Source organism: Myripristis murdjan, chromosome 19 (genome assembly GCF_902150065.1).
Source record: "Myripristis murdjan chromosome 19, fMyrMur1.1, whole genome shotgun sequence".
In the NCBI taxonomy this organism is placed as follows: domain Eukaryota; kingdom Metazoa; phylum Chordata; class Actinopteri; order Holocentriformes; family Holocentridae; genus Myripristis; species Myripristis murdjan.
This window is the reverse complement of record NC_043998.1, coordinates 18,804,866-18,821,702: the sequence shown is the minus strand read 5'-3', so window position 1 is coordinate 18,821,702 and position 16,837 is coordinate 18,804,866.

The window sequence follows — 16,837 nt, the reverse complement described above, 5'->3', positions numbered from 1 at the left end:
GAACCTTTTGCACATTTCTCATCTCCAAGCTTCAAAAAATCTTACATGGAACTCATCTGCCTCTCTTTATCTCCACAATGGTTGTGATCAGGGAAAATCAAGGGAAAATAGGCTCTACCTAGATTCAGTCCCCTCATCAGTATTTTGTGCATCCAGTGAAAGCAGCGCTGCGCTCTTGTCCCTCATTTTCTGCTCCTGTTTTTTTCACCGGCTAGTTTTCGGTTAGAGAGGACGCTCCAGCACCCCATGGAGTCCATTCAGTATTCAAAAACTTAAAGTGAAAGAGTGTTTGCAAACATAACAACCGAAATATATAAAATTCATGCTTTCGGACCACTCCTGCATTAAAATGTAATGCTCTTACTCTGTTTCACTGCAATAAAAACTGAATATTTTCAGTGGAACATTTCCAACTTGATTTACAAATTGGGAACTTTTAATTTTTTATCCGACAAATATGCACTCACATTTTGAGAGTGATGATGCGTAGCAGGATTTGTGTTAAAAATAAAAGTTTTCATTTGTAAAGTGATGTTAAACCTTGGAGTAGATTAAAATAATTATTTTTCATGATGTTAGCTGGGGGGAAGTTCAACTCAGTTAGCATCTGGAGCATCCAGCCAGTATCCAGCACTCAGTAACAATGAGAGGAAGACAGCACCGCTACTGTCCTACAGAACAGCTGGGGAGAAGAGAAATTATATCACATTTCTCAAAATGGGTGAACTATCCCTTTAGTTCTTTTTGTCTTCTACATTACTCAGCAAGACATAATATCAACTTTACAAACTGCCTTTTGGGTCCCTGTCTATTATGTTTGTTGTTTGTCTGTTTTGTTGCATTTACACCACGAGACAAATAAAATAAATAAAATCACAAATGAATAAATAAATTCAGAATTGTATTTGTTTCGCATTAATGACTTTAAGTTCCATCTAAAACAGTTCAAGGTCTAATGTAATGGAAAATCAGACAGTATGAAAGTAAAAATGTGTGTGTATTAGTAGAAATACTCACCGACATTGTATTGCTAAGCTTTGACCTTCAAATAAAAAAGCTGTTAGCTCCACAGCATTTTAGCTGCTAATTAGCAAAGGAGAGAAAGGCTGCATCATTATATGCACAGCACACTGCATAGTCAAACAAAAACACCCCAAAACAAAACATCTTGATTAATGATAATTAGCCTTCTTTTCACAATGAGGGACTCTGTCTGTCTGTTCTCAGGATGCTGACCATCAGGACACAAATGAGTTGACAGATACCCAGTACAATCCAGTCATCGTTAAGTAATGAAGTGTGACAGCAGGTTTCTCTGGATGCCACGCAGCATCACAGCTGGCACACTCCACACCTATATGTGATCACATATGGAAGTCTGACTGAGCTCCCACTGCAAACACATCAGTCACAGCTGTCACTCAGGTCAGTACACATCAGATGAGCACAGAATACCAGTTTCCCAATCAGGCCTTTGACTGCACTGCTGTTTCCAGCATGGAATATTGGACACGCTCCTGCCGCCACGTTTCCCTACGCAGCCATGAATCTTACACAGCGGTTAAAGAGCCATACCGGTGATTTTGAATGTTTAGAGTGTTTACTACAATTTCTCCACATTTTACATTGCAGCGAACCATCTTGCAAACCATACGAGGGTTCTAAAGATTTCACAACTTATTATCAAATTAGTGTTTTTGGTTAAAACAGCCACCTTATAATGTTCTGCTTCTGCAGTCGTCGCCATTGATAAACCATAGAACTGATAACTGGCTGTGGAAAACAAACATTTCCCTGGGGACTATTTTCCCTGGCAGAGGGACTGTTTCACTCCACCCAATTTCAAGTCATGAAAACACAACAGCGCTGCTGCTTTTAGGACTGAAAGTTCATTTTCTTATCATCGTGGAATGAATGGAAGCCTATGGTTGGAAAAAAGGGAGGGGGAATGACAGAGGTCTAAAATATGACTGCTTGCTTTGGGAAAAGATTAGACGAAATATGATGTATAGACATTTTGTAGGTGTTACACTAAATATGCAAAAGCACCGTTACGGTCTTTTTAAGTAGCCTTCCTAGCCCTCATGATCAGTATGTTAAAGGTTGCAGCAGATGGGGAAGAGTGGTTTAAACTGACCCTGATGTATTTTGTGCCTATCAGCATTCACCATCAAGCCCCTCAGGATTATGCAGCATTCAGGTCATGAGGGAATAACGGTTTGAAAGACTTGACGGTTCAAAGCACCCACTTGGAAGTGTTCACGCATACAAACTTGTTTGAAGCTGTCCAGGCACCATGATTGAACTTTTTTTTGTAAATGTACTCTTGACTTACAAAAATTATAATCCCTTCATGCATGACACAGATGCACTTAATGAAGAATAAATACATTTGAGCTTTTTGCTTATCTTACAGCGAAGCAAACATGAAAGTCAGCAAGCCAAAACCACGAGGAAAGAATCCCCCAAGTAGTTGTGTATAGTCGTGTCCTGCCAAAGAATTTGTGTTGCTGTGTTATTGAAAAAATTTATGAATAAATAAAAATAAAAATATAAATATAAATAAATAGGGAAAAAAAAAGATTGTTACGGGTATGGTTAGGACCCTAAAGCAGAAGGATTTATTGATGATTTTAAATAGCACGTTATAGTTCCTCAGTGTCCAAAACAATTAAAAGAGTGTTTGTAAAATATTATTTCTTATATGTTTCTTCACACAGCTAAAACAGCCTGGGGTCCAACTGACCACAATGAAATATTGATGCGTACAAAATGAAAACAATGGATAATGAAAACATATCATCATGGTCATTTATGTTTACCCACCCATTAATTAGGAAAAGTCATGAAATATGGCACAAAAAAAGATGTTAATCATGTATTTTGGTGCATTAAACATTAAATGGGGTCAAATTGATGCCCAAAGGTAAATGGAGGGATCAAATAAAATATAGATTTTTTTTTTTTTTTTTTTTTTTTTTTGTAATGAACAGGCCATTCCATCCCCTTTGCAGCAGATTTTCCCATGCTGTAGATGACTTCAGAGTTCAGTAAATCGGAGTTGTAATGGTTTGTCACCAAAGAGACCGCGGGTGTTTTGCATATGATATGATCTGCCCGTGTTGTTGATATGCCTAACTGCAGACAGGTGTACAGGACCTCCTGTCTGCCAGCAGCCAGCCACACACATCTGGAGAGGAAATGTTGGTGCAGCGCAGGGAGGCCAGTTTGGGTTTGCTGGACACTTTTTACTGCATCAGTTTGAAATCACACCGAGGAATACAGCACAACCTGATCCTAATGGCTGGTCAGGATGGCTGCCACCCATGTGTCGATTACCATGAGTGACACAGCTGTAACCAATATAGATTTAGTGTGATGAAAGCGATTTGCATTTTAGATAAGCAACAGGTGCGGGACGGTGATGGTCTGCCAAGTGTAACCCTGTGTGATCTCAATATTTGACATCATTTTTAGATTTGCCAGAAGGTCGTCACACCTCGTGCTGATGAGTCATGTGTTCATTAGGGCCTTAATTGTTGCACTGCCGTGTCTGAAATGTCTGCGGTAATAACCTCCAGACACCGGCTCATGGGAGCTGCTCCTACTGGCACTGATGCACCCCGAGATTGCTTTTTCCATTTCAAAATCTCTTTATAATTCAAATTTGATTGTGGAAGCATTTCACGATTCATTTTTTTTTGGTCCAGTCATTGTGTGTTGTCCTGCCTGTTATCTTCTGTGTTCCTGCATGGAGTTCTGATTCAATCTGTCTACATTTCAAACCATCCTGCTTGAGTCTGCTGTGTTTGGGTCCTTATGCTGATGGATGTAACATAACCATAGGTTTTGCTCAGTGGATCTTTGCTCTCTCATCTTTGCTGATCTTTGTCAGGTCAGGCCACACTAAAATGTTGATACCCATAATTTATAATCCCACAGAGTACAATTTACAGAATTTGAATGGAGATCAGTCCTTTCCATTCAAATCAACATCCCCAGATGGTCTGATCCATTTTTATATGCACTGTTGCCGTAGCACTGCTGAGCTACCTTCTGCAAACCTATGGCAAAAGTTTTATTATTTTATTTATTTTTATTGAGCCTTTTATTCAACCAGGACAGGCTCATTTAGATTAAAAATCTCTTTTACAAGAGCACACGGGCCAAGACAGGCAGCAGCACAGACAACAGGGTTGTAGACAAAACATGTAAGTTACCATAAAGTGGAAAATAAATCACAGCATCAGAAAGTATCAAAAATAGTCATCAGCCATCATCACAAGACATCGACGTCATAGATCATAGAGAGGCGTCATGAATCAGTCTGGCACATCTGCAGCCAGATGTGCCTGCCTTCAAGTCATGAAGGATTACTTTAAGTGTGTCGAGAGAGACCAGCTCTCCAGGAGTCAGGCTGTTTTGCAACTGAGTCTAAGCAAAGCCAGCAGCATATTTAAACGGCCTTTTCACCAGCTCAGTACAGGCTGTAGGGACAGGTTGCAGGAAGACGTCCTGGGAACGAAGGATGTAGATCCATAGGTGAGATGGAAGCAAACCAAGAAGTCTACGGATCAATAAGAAAGACCTTCCAACTAGAGCTTATAAATTAGTATATACAGAAAATAGCTTTTGTCCTGCAGTCTTCCTCAGAAGTGTCACATAATTTACTGTGGGATTTCTTGTCAGCTTGTTCATGCAGATTTTGACCACGCCCTCTTCTGTCTGTCTGTCCCATCAGGACGGTGTCCCGTGTGTGGTGAGGGGGCATACCAGTTACCACACACCTGGGACGTCATCCTGATGAGACTGTCAGACAGCGCAGGGCTGGAACAGCACCGAACCTATCCTTTAACATGTGATAGTGAGCTGTTATTGCTGATTTAATATTTTTTCATTTCCAGTTTTCACTTAAATTCTGCTGGTGGGATTAGTCAAAGAGGTTGAAAGCAGTACCTCGGATTTGTCTAAAACATTACCATTAGTGGTTGTTCCATCTCCTATCAACCGCTTTCCTAAATGAATAAGATATGGATATTATACAGTCACAGCTAGCAGTGAGCTCCATATATGTAAATCAGTGTTTCATATTAAAATGTTGTACGGCTTAATATTGTTTCACAGTTTTCACCGAGCACTTTCGGTTAAGTGGAATTAGCTCCTTCATGGAAATAAGATTCAACAACTCCACACCCATTAAGGAATACATTAGCCAGCGTTGCCAAAACAGATCTTGTACCGAGGTCTCTGCAGCGGGCCTGTCCCTCTGTTTTATTTATGAGCTGCTCTGCAAATGTGCTAAAACAAATGAAGTTTTCTGGGGTGATGAATCACTGGGTGGCTTGGCTTCATTTACAGACACGGGTGGTTGTAAATACATACAAACAAGTGAGTCATAGCCTTGTCCCCAAGTATCTTGGTATGTTCTATCGGAGTAAATCATGTGCATGGAATCACATTATGATTTGTCAGGATGTGTTGCTCACTGCTACAGCTTTGTCATGCCACTAACACTGTACTTACAAACAATACTTCTAAATTGGTTCTGATAAGACTGCAGATTACATGCAGTGATATAAAAAGCTTTCTATCCCCACAGTTGGCATACTGTAGTTTCTTTATCTATTACATACACCAGAGCATAAAAATGTTCAACAATTCATGTGAATAAAAAGCTGAAGGTGTCCATTTTCCACGAGAAACCCCCTCTTCCTGAGCTCAGCAGGCTTCCTTCCATATCATCTTGTCAACTAAGACAGATAAAAACTGTAAATGCCACTCATATATTGCTTCAAGACTCAATTAGTCCGCTGTGCAACCTGAGAGAGATACCCCTCCAATGGAGCGAGATAAGAATAAGAAAGAAAAGAAAATGCGGAGGAACCAGCAACTGTGCCAGAGTAGATAAGGTTTTGTAAGGGAAGTTGCATGTTACATGGGTAGTGCAACGTTTGAACTTGACTACACTATCAGCATTGTCTTAAATAATGTTTCTTTTTTGTTGTTGTTGCTCTTCTCACTCCCTTGAGTGGAAAACTGAAGAACTGTAGCTTTCTACAAATAGCTCTCTACAAGAAAAGTATTTGTTTTCATAATGTCACTGTGTTTATAGAGCAGTCCGTCTTTGTCAGCTTCCTACCACAAACATAACACATTACATGAAATCTGGCTGGCTGTCATTGATCGAGGCCTGCCACCCCCCTACACACACACACACACACACACACACACACACACTCAAACACACTTCCCCTCCTTCCTTTGTTTTAGTCTGTTACTTTCTCCTTCCTTCGCCTCAGAAATACTCTGGGATCACGCTAACATGACCTGCGTTGTTGTGTTTCGCTGGCAGCCTGGATGGACTGAGCCATTCTGGATGTGAGAGCAGCCCACACTGTGTGGCGAACGCCTCTGACATCATATGCCCCCCACCACCTCCCACCCTTCCTCCTCCCAAGTGGAAGAGGCCTCACCTCCACCTCCCACATCAGACCCCTCACCAAGACTCCATTTCCTGCCCGCTCTCGCTATCCGCAATCGATAACTGACAAAATGTCAAACACATTTGTATCTGTATCCTCCCCTCCGCAGGAACCCTATCCGCTGGTTGGACTGGTGTCAAGGCTTTCAGACTTCTAATCTGTTACACCACGCTTCTGATAGAAATACTATTGACAGATTTATGTTTTGGTTCGGGGAAAATCAATAATTTGTTCTTGCGTGTTGTGTTCAAAGCAATCTTTTTTGATCTAATTCATCTCACTTTGATTACGCGATGCAAATCACCGTGCAAACAGCAGCGTCTGCAGGGTTAGTGTCCTCATCAATTAAAAGGCAAAGGAGAGACCAAGCGGTTGGATCAAACCACTAATTACAAACCACAAATCATTAAATATATGTATATTGAAAGTTACCTGGCTTTGAGCTTCTACAGAGCAGATTATACGTCTAGCATTTCACATCTGAGAACAATAAAGGGAATAATTTTCTTTCTTTTTTTTTTAACCACTGATGTGTGATTTAGTTAATAAATTAATATAAGTGAGTACATTTTTCATGACAGCCTTATAAGACTTCAAAAGTACAAAGTGGCTGCTCTTTTAAAATTCCCTTTATCATAGTATGTATGGAATATGCACTAAAAGGAACAAAGCTAACCTTTCCCCAAACCTCAAGGTGCAGCCATTGGCTCTTTATTCTCCAGTGCAGTAGAATGTGGGAATAAGGAAATTAATAACTGAGGGAAAATAGAGAGTAGTCAGGTGGAGCTACTAGAAGTCCCAGCTCATACCGTGTGTGTCAGAACCAGGAAAATTCATAGAGAATAATAGTAGAGTAAACCTTGTTTGCAGCGAAAAAGCAAAACTTTTTCTTTAATGAGCACACACCCCGCCAAGGTTAAACTTAACAGTTGTATTTTCCCTTATCAACTTCACACTGAGTTTCCCTCAATTTTTTTTTTTTTTTTTTACCATATTGAATATTTCAGATGCTATCTCCCTCTTCCTATTAAGTTTCTCCTCCAGTTCAAACACCTTCCTCTCGTCTCAGCTGTCTCTAATGTACATCGCTCCGTCAGACAAGAGGCACAAAATCAATCCCCTTGCTTTCTATTTGTGTGGTGCAGAACCGCCCTGCTTCCGATCAATACGCATTTAGACTGGATGACAAAGCTAACAGGTGTGTTTTCGGTGCTCGGCTGTTATGCATCGACAAGAGCTTCCTTTTCCGAAACGAATAAAAGTGGTCCTGTTTGTGTGTCTGTGTGTGTGCGTGCTGTTGAACAGTTAAGCAGTGTTTGGGTCTTGGTAAATCACTGCAGGGCTTTTCCCTCTCTAGGACCCAAATAAAAATCTCACTCTCTTACATTGCAAACAAGGCTTTAACAATATAACTACACTCAAGACATGCAGGGCCCATGACCTGTTGTAGGTACTTTGCAATAGTATAAAGAGTCGGGGGGCATGAAACAACTGCTTAGCTTCTCAAACTGTACAAGGAAATGATACTACTGACTTATGGATGCAACAATAGGCTGCAATAAGGGAAAGCACCATAGTATAAACACCAAACTCATCCATGTGACCCTGGTAGATCACTGGCTTTGGTGCTCCATGCTGAGTTTACCCCTGTGTTACGGTTCATTTGGGTCAGTGTGAAACCAGCAATCGCACTCGAGTGTGGACCAAAACAACCAGACTGAGACCATGTGGACACGGCTACCAATAAACTCTGGAGCGGTTCGTCTGCAGTGTGGACGTGAACCCACTTAGATACAACCCAACTACAGGGAGCATTGTGTGTTTTGGGCTGAAGCAGCTCCCGTAGCTCAGGTGTACATTATGGACTCCTGATGACTGACAGAAACAAGTGACTTGGTGATGTCAGCACCAAGCAGTTAGAAACAAAATGAATGGAGGGTTGACACTGAGCAACACGGGAACACATTCATCGCCTTCTTGGTATCTGACCCAGACAAGCACTGCAATACAAGAAATGCTAAGGCACACTTCCTTTCTCAGTCTTTCAACTTAGCAACATTTGTCCGACACTGACCAATCAGCAGGCTGACAGTTCCACATGACTTCGGTTGAAACATTTTGGTTGGTTTGAATTTTTCTGTGTGAAAAACAAAGTATTGGCTATTCCACTGATTTGAATCACAAAAAAACAGTCTACACATGTGAAAACGCCCTAACCCTCCTATTTTCTTTGAGATCAATTTAACCCCATTCGATGTTAAACATCTCTAAAAACATGATTAACATATGTAACATATGATTGACCTATTTGCTTCATATGTTAATAGCAACAACTGGGTAAACATGAACTGAACATGATGACATGTTTTCAATGTTCTGCACACATTTGGTGCCCATCAGTGTGTCACTGGGGTCTGTTTGACCCCAGGCTGTTTCAACTGTGTAAATCATGTAAGACATATCAAGATTTTACACACATTTGTTTTAGCTGTTCTGGATGACACTGAGGAACTATAACATGCCATTGACTTCCCTCTGCTTTAGGGCCGTCACCTAACAAAACCACACCTGCTGTAACAAAACCACACCTGCAGTAACATAACCACAGGCTAGCAGTGCAAGAACCACTGATAGGTAAAGTGACATTTGGGAGGGAGAAACATAATTCAGACCAGAACTTTGACATATAAGAGGGGGTGAGAGGTTTTATATAGGTAGTCAACAAGATACATAAAGTATCTGACGCAAAACCTTTGGTAGCAATTTTTATTATAAGCATTTTCTAGATTTTTAAATTGCTGGGGTCAAAGAGACCAACTTGACATGTTGACCTTCAGTCGTCCTGAAGACTTCAGAGTATTATTGTGTTTGTTCAATTGTTATGGAGCTGTTACAGCTAACAATAGCAGGTCGACAGCAAACGCTAAAGCCAATGCCAGCCAGTTGTATGTATGAGCTGGAATCATATATTGCGATGTATATTTTTGGAACTATCTGGCGTGAGTTACCATGTATTCATCTGCTACGGATTATTTTTAGTCGTACTCTGTATGCCATCACGTACTACCTTCACTTCCTATGGAGCCAGGGAGAGCTAGTCAAAACAGTGCAGCACTTCAGCACATTTCATGTAAAGTTTTAACAGTTTTCCTGTCAGATGTGTCATTTCATAAATCATTTCCACATTTTCACATACTGTACTCTATAATCATTTTGCTTTAGAGCTGCTGCATCACATAACAGTTCATTGTTATGTCTTTGTTAATGTACTTTCACTCAGGCTAGCTGTCATAGATCTTTGGCCCCTTTTTACTGCAGACACTGACGTCCTGTATTCAAACTGTGTCTGGATACATTTACACCTAATATGAAAATGTGTAACAGGCGTACTCAAATAGTTCAAACATAAAAATCCCTTCACCAGAATGAAATGTTTCCCTCTTGTATTGTTCCTTTAAGTTCCTCAGACACTTTGTCTCACTTGTTCCTTCTGGTAACTACCCTGACAGTCCATTCTGACCACAATTTTTTCTGTCTGAGCTGCTTGATGGATTTGCATGCTTTTCCTGATTGGATCTGCATGTTTAAGTTTATTTCTGTTAACTAAAGTTCATTTCTCTGCTCCTATACATAGACTAGAGATTTATTTTATGCACACTTTGTTCTTAATATAGAAATATCTTTGATGATGTTGTTCAGTCCTGTTTCCTTCAACACAAATTCATTTAAAAAAAATGAGATCCTTCATATTTTCCGAGTATTTTCACAGGGTCCTCTATGCCCTTTATGTTTTGCCATCTAGATTTAAGTAATGCCCTCTACACCGGTATTAATCAAGCTTCCCTCCATCGTCCTCAATTGGTTTGAAATGCGGCTGCTGGGATTATGAACGGTTCAAGAAAATATCATATAAAAACAATTCTGGCGTCTCTTCATAGGCCTCCAGATCATTTTCCCATTGATTTTAAAATGTTATCATTGTGTTTCATCATAGTTTTATTGTTATTGTTTCAAGGCTTTACATGACCAGGCCCCTAATACCAAGGATCTGCTAACCCCATATGAGCCTGGGTGCCTTCTCAGATCAGCTGACAGTGGCCTCGTTGTTGTACCCACAGGCTGATTGGTTACTAAGGGATATCGTGTTTTTGCAGCCCAGGCCCCCAAAAAACTCTGGAACGACCTCCCTGCAGAGATAAAGTCTGCTAAATCCATGCCCGCTTCTAAATCTCCTCTTAAAGCATTCTTTAAAAAAATCAATTTATGTATTTCTATTGTATTATTGTCACTATATGGCCAAAATGCCACTCATTGAGTCTTTTGGTATTTGCTCCAGGACTACATGTGCATTCCTCTATCTGAATAGAGTCTGATCATGTGGAGCACATGGTCCTGCACCACGCTGAAGACGTATCACACAGTCATCCTTTGCATGCTTCTCTGATTGTTCCAGAGGACACAGCACTAAGTGGGTCAGCTGGGAGACTCCTTTCAATGCTTTGAGTAGGAAATCAAAACTATTGAATCAATTCTGCAATACAGCTGTGCCGAAGATTTTTCTTTTTCTTTTTTTCTTTTTTTTTTGTTTTGGGGTAAGGAGGGATAAGATCTGTCTGGCAAAAACAGATTAGGATCAATGTAATCTCTTTGGTGCTGCCTTGCTCTTGAGCTGGAGGCAGGATGGAGGAAGGTTGCACACCTGTTTGGGCCTCATCTGTGGAGGCTTCAGGTACTTTGTGATGTCTCTCTCTTTCTGTTTACGTCCTTTTGTTTCCCACACTTTCGACTATTCCGGGACCCTTATGGGAAAAAACGCTCCCTCCCTCTGTCTCGATGTCTTTTCTCGTTTGTGATATCAATCATCTCTCTTTCCTCACAGATATGAGATGCCTATCAACGCCTATGGGGAGGCTTGCGTGGACCGCCTAAAGCTGTAGTGTCAGCAGGTGGTCCTCTGAGTTTCAGCGAGATCAGTACTCTTACAGAGCAGACGGAGTTGATGTAAGACTGCTAAAGCAGCAACGTAATGTGCCTTGTCTGACACTCCACGTCTCAGCCTTTTTGCCTCTGTATTATTTAGCCTCTTTATCAATCCTGACTGCCAGAGGGCTTTTTTCTATCTTGATTCTCAACCAACTGTGCATCATTGGCAACCCTCAATATTTGGAGCATATTTTATCTCAGCCGAGGGGAAAGCACGGCACATGCATAATAAACTCCTCACACACGCTATAATTCAATAATGTCCAGAATAAAACTGAGAGCACTTCCACCAATGCCGCCCGATAAAAGGCATGTTCAAAGTTGCTGGGTGCCATGGAAACAGAGATGTTGAGAAACACTTTGCTTTTCTATCCTGCTGATCCTGAGCCGTGGTCTATATTTCACTGCTTTAGAGCAGCTCCTCAATAACTGTACACTTTAACCAATTCAAGTGCCACAGGAAGACTCATTATTTTTACTTCACCAGTGTGCCAAAAACACAGATCAATGTGCAGGGACACACACTTTCAGTCTGACAATGACACTGTCAAAAAAAAAAAAAAAAGGTCTGATATGGGACACGAAGTTAATAAAAATGTAAAAATATCAAATTTATTCAGGAAAAGATTGAAGCAGCTGAGTGTTTAAATGTTTTTATATTACCCTCTATATTATACATGCATAGAATTTTCAAGGCTCTGAGTAAAAATACAGTGTGCTGCAAATTTAGCCCTAAAATGGGTTTTTGTGTTGTTAAATTAAACTACAATAGCCTGGAAAATCAGTATATTTTGCGAGGACAATTTTCCCTGAAAATGCATGTCCCCTGATAGAAAATAAGAGATCTCACCAGTGGGTTTGCCCATCAATTCCGTAATGACGCCTATTCAGCAGATCTGTCTCAAGTGAATTTGCAAATGATACTCTATTATTTTGCTGTCGTCAGATAGAAAAAACAAGGAAATGGAGACTTTTTTGGGCACAATTTGATCATCGGTTCATTTCCTGGAGTCTTCTGTGGGAGCGCCTCTTCTCAGTGAGATTCCCAACGGGATGCTTTGTCATCTGTTATTCTCCGGAGACTCCATCTATATGGAAGATGATAAATGGAACATACGATTCCACAAGAGGTATAAAGCCAACTTTGCAAGAAAAAGTAACTCAGATTTGAATTCTTGTGGGGTAAATTGATCATAGAGTTCAAGCTTTCTATCTCGTTTAATGTTCAAAGTATTCCCCATTATTCCCATCCTCCTGTTGCTGTCTGTCTTCATGAATGATAATGTGTAGATCAATGTCTGTTTAATAATAACTGTTTGCAATATATAATAAAAAACAAACAAACAAAAAAAAAAACAATTGTGCAAAAAATTTGAAAACAACTGAGTTGGCCAATGTGCATGAGAGTTAGCTTAAAACCCCATCTACACCTGCTATATATGTTATTGATCGCCCCACTAAAGCCCACCAACTGCATTAACACAATTAATCACATTTCAGTTACTTTTAAGGTCTCATTTCAAATTCCATTAATAAGTAAACAAGTAAATGGCTTTCAAAAGCTCAATCCATCCACCCATTCCACCAAGAACACAGACATTTTTTTCCTTAGGACTGATTAGGTGGATGTTTTATGAGTATATTAGCTAAAAGAAAGATTCACATTTTGGATGCACAAAATATTTCAGATTTGCTTTTGCTGGAATAGCAGAAACAGCATATATGACGGCGATTCTGTCATTTGCCTCCACTTGAACATGTGCGTTTCACAGTGTGTGAATCCCCGAGCTCACGTCCACAGTAGTGAGCAAAGTAAACAAACAAACCCACATGGTGTAGATGTTAATTTATAATTCCACACTGATTAACGTTCCTTTTTTTTTTCACACCACATATCCCACAAGAGATGATAGGCAATGCATTTCATATTATGCAAATTGAAGAAAAACAAAAATTGAGATACAAAGTCAAAAAAGGTAATAATAATAATAATTCTATTCACCCAGCAAAAGAAAATGAAAATTTAATTAATCATTCAATTCAATCAATCTGTAAACAAGATTTATCACAGTAACTCAAATCACTCTACCTGTATATTCAGTGCTGGGCTCCATCTTTTATTGAGTGATTGTAATCTTAATGAACTGGTGATTCGTTCCATTGCATATAGAACTCCCAAACCTGACATAACCAGAAATCATAGGATGGCAGGTTTGGGTTCCTCCAGTGCAAGCTAACCTCTTACAGTCGCTATGAACAGGATCTGCCAAAGCTAGTTCCACCCTCTCTCCTCTTGTTACCGTTTCTCATCCACAACAAGTCATAGCGCCAGCGTGGCTCATCAGCAAACACTCCAAACGCTCCAAATGAGGAAAAAGTGAAGCTGAAAACTCCAAAGACAAACCAAAAAGTCCAACGGAGCCTACTCCACAAGATTCATGCATCTCATTCTGCCTGTGTGAGTCACTCATTCAATCCAAATTCCTGTCAGAGTCATTCCAGCCGCCAGAGAAGCAGCCAACGTGTTGACATGCTCTTGTCAAGCTTAACAAATTGACAAAGATTTGTAAACAACACAAGCCGTCGTATCTCCCCAGCAATTTGACTCCTGCTTGAATAATACATATTGGACCCCACACAAACACTCAAGTTCTTTTTTTTTTTTTTTTTTTTTTTTTTTGTTTTTACATACTTCTCTGCATCCAAAGCAATTTTACAGTTCATGGTCCAATTTTGTAGTCAGTGGAGTGTGGCGGAAGCATGGACTAACATCAACACAAGATTGTGGAACGCATAACAGGCTTTGTTACAGTTCAGAGCTGTTTATGCCAATCTGCGTCTTGTAGAAAACAGGGAGGAAGGGCCTTGGGGCTACCCAGGGATAGGTGTTAGAAAATGGGCCATGATGTTTATGTGTTCTGGTTTGTTTAACCTTTTTTTTTTTGGCTTGCAGCAGGCAGATCAATTAAGAGCGAAATCTTATTTACCACGATGACCTGGCAAAAAGTAAAAGGAATTTGAGAGAATCAGTAGTAGTGACGGGCATGTGCCGAGCAGATGAGGAAATGAAAGACATTTATTTATTGCTATGCTGGTGTTCTACCCCTGAAAGAATATTCAGAAAAATGAAAAAATCCATCTCAAATATGCTCTGCTCCCATAAAAATCTATTTATTAAACACTGCAGGTTTTCATGATTGAGGATTGTGGAATATTTCTCAGACAAGAACTTGTGCAGAGAAATAGGAAGTGACGGAGTCATGCAGAAAAACCATCCAGAATGTTTCGCTGCTTGTAGATGCGACTAAAGGATGGGTGATTTTTTTTTTCTTTTATCCTGTTCACAGTCTCATTCCCAGCCTGAGTTGCTCATTGACAGCTGATTATGACCAACAGAACTCACAACAGCAACATTTTCACAACATAAAAGAAGCAATTTTACACACAAAACATTTGGATGCTTAGTTGTTTTTCATGTTTTCAGTTTTAAAGGATACTTTCCATTTCTACTTTTTTTTGTTCATGATCATTATTTTATTTGGTATCACCACGTTATCAGAATGACAATCCATTACGATATGAATAACATGGGCTGAATTTGTTGTGTTTCACATAAACTTCACCCTCTACTGATCCAGTTGCAGTGAAAATTTGCATGCACACAGGATGGGTGTACAAAACCCTCCGGCAATCTGCACTCCAAAAGGCGATCATGATTGTATCTCCTGTATCCAGTTCTCCACAGAGCCTGAACACCAGCACACTGCCAATGGTGGCTTCATCTGACACTGGCAGCGAGTCATCACAATCCAGAGACTACTCTGGACCATAGAATCAATAGACTAATCAGTGACATGTTGTCATCAAAAGTGTCATTTCTGCCATTTCCCTGTGCTCATGTCATACGTGCTGCATTTACATGCCCTTAAATAATTGAGTTATTCACCATTTAGGGCCAGTTATCTAATTCCTGCAAATGCCATGTCAACAAGAACGCTGGTTTAAGAGACTAAGGGAAAACTAATCTCCACTCCGCTACATTTCTGTTGGAGACGCCCCCTCACCAAGCCATGGAAAACTTTACTCAGAATTCTGAATGGCTTCACTATTAAGCACTGAGGAATGCTTACTATTTTATTTGTGTTCTTTGTGTTACATCTGTTGAAAGAATATGGCGACAAACAAACAAAATCTGCTACCACCAGCTCTGACTCTTGCGAGTGAAGGGCAAAGCTTGGTGTAATCCCCACACAAGGCAAGTCAGCTGCAGCACCACTGCTAGCAGCAGTAACAGTCAGGGAAACCCAGTTATGAGGGAAACACATTTATACAGCTGTTTTGAGTTATCAGAGTAAGGTAACACATGTGAATGTTACCTAATTTCCTGCCATAACGCAGTTACTCACAATAATCAGATATCTTGTGTGCATGCAAACAGTAAGTGAGGCAGAGTGTTATGACTGTTTCCCCTAGGCCCGCCCTGCAGCCACAGTCAGTGGTCTTCTGCTGGTCCTACCACCTCCAACGGAAGACTAGATGCCATGCTTGGAAAATGCCGATGATAATAACATCTCTGTTTTTGCCCAGGTGGTGTTCTAGTCCTCCTCTGTTTGCGTTCCTCACTCAGTTACACAGGATTTCCCCATTCTCATGAAAGCAATTTCAGAGATACTCTATGAGACCTATTTTTATCCTTAATGACACTGGGAAGTGTGGGGAAACGTCAGGCTGGAACACCTATGGATCTCTGATCTCTGGCCTGTCAGCATGATTCCAAACTTTACACACAGTTCCTCCAGAGAACAAAGGTGTATGTTCTAGTTTTTCCCCTGTGTACAAGAAAAAGGGACATATGAGACTCCTACTGGACCTCAGTCCTCTCTGTGTATGCATTACACCAAGGCAATTCCACATGCTTACACTAAAGAAGCTTTTGGAATTGGTTCACCATCGTCCATAAGATGCTTACTCTCACAGGCACAGGAAGTTCCTATCTTGTATGAATACAACAAGACTCCTTTTGGCTATTTCCGAGCCCCATTCACTTTCGCAAACTTTCATGGACTTAACTCTCAAACTGCCACAGGTAATCTGCATCTTCTTCTACTTGGATGATCTGATGGGCGCAGTGCAATCAGGTCTGAAATTGGCCCAGTCCAAAGGGTGGCCATGTTGCACACAGTCCGTTTGGTTCAGAATCTAAACGTTAAGTAAAGTTAAGCTTTGCAATCAGCTGAGAGAGGAGCACACCCCCACTGAAGCAACAAGCTCATTATTTGGGAGGACAGCTCCATCTCCGTCACACTCTTGAGCTCATCTGTTGGAATTCAGGCAGGTGGCTATCAAGGAGACAATCCAATATGTGCTGTAAC